This window comes from Python bivittatus, unplaced genomic scaffold (genome assembly GCF_059951505.1).
Source record: "Python bivittatus isolate LINGU-HERP-01145 unplaced genomic scaffold, Pbiv_v1 ctg000680_np1212, whole genome shotgun sequence".
Classification (NCBI taxonomy): Eukaryota; Metazoa; Chordata; class Lepidosauria; order Squamata; family Pythonidae; genus Python; species Python bivittatus.
The window spans coordinates 9,606,047-9,606,992 of record NW_028277095.1 but is presented as its reverse complement, the minus strand read 5'-3'; positions in this window follow the sequence as shown (position 1 = coordinate 9,606,992).

The window sequence follows — 946 nt, the reverse complement described above, 5'->3', positions numbered from 1 at the left end:
ACAGTTCTCTCCCCTCTGCTTTGTTATATCTACATGAACGAAACCTCGAGGACATCATTCATTGGTCTGGGGAAAAGTATCATCAATACACTGATGGTACCCAGCGCTTATATGCCCAGGCACTTTATACCTTGGCATCCAGTACCTTCAGGACAGCCTTCTCCAACCAGAGGTAACCCATCCAAGACATTTTTCCTGGGAGAAACTGCTTGCAGTATTCTACGCTCCGGAGACGAAGAGGGCTGGTCCAGGAGGCGTTGCTTATCAGAGATGGCGCTCTTTCTTTGGAGCAGCCTCCCCCGGTAGCCAGACCGGTCTCCTCTGCAGTAGCTGTCCAGATGTTACTTCAAATCGTCTGGAGTGCTTTTTCCAGTAGTTGTTGCCAATAATTGCTGTGCTCTTTTTTAAAATTTGTAACACAGATGTAATTGTATTTTAATTTTGCAAACCACCAAGAATCACTAAGACAGAGCAATCTAAAAATGGGAAGAGAGACGACCGCGATGGGAAGCCACTTTCGTGCCAATTCTTACCGCATCACTTTAGACTTTGTTCAGGGCTTGCTTAGTAAAGGTTATGCCTGCTTTGAAAAAGGTTTGGGAGAGTTGCGTCAGAACACACAGGAGCGAGCGCAGCAGCTCTTTAAGCGTCGCTTCTCCTTTAGGTTCGCGCTGCGGCTCTTGCATTGCGAAGCGGCTCCTCCAACCCGTTCTCAAAGCACGCGCTGCCCCAGTTTTCCCCGGTATCGTGGACGGGGACCCGGCCCTCGCCCGCCGCGCTCGGGCCCCCCGCTCCCCTCGGTGCCGCGGCCCGGGCAGCTCCCCGCGGGCTGCAAGTTCCGGTTCAGACGGCAACACGCCAGCACGTGCGAGGGGCGGCGGGCGCTGCCGCTTCGCTCGGCGTTTTGCAAGGCGGGAGCCGCCTCTGCCCCTCCGCGGAGGGAAGT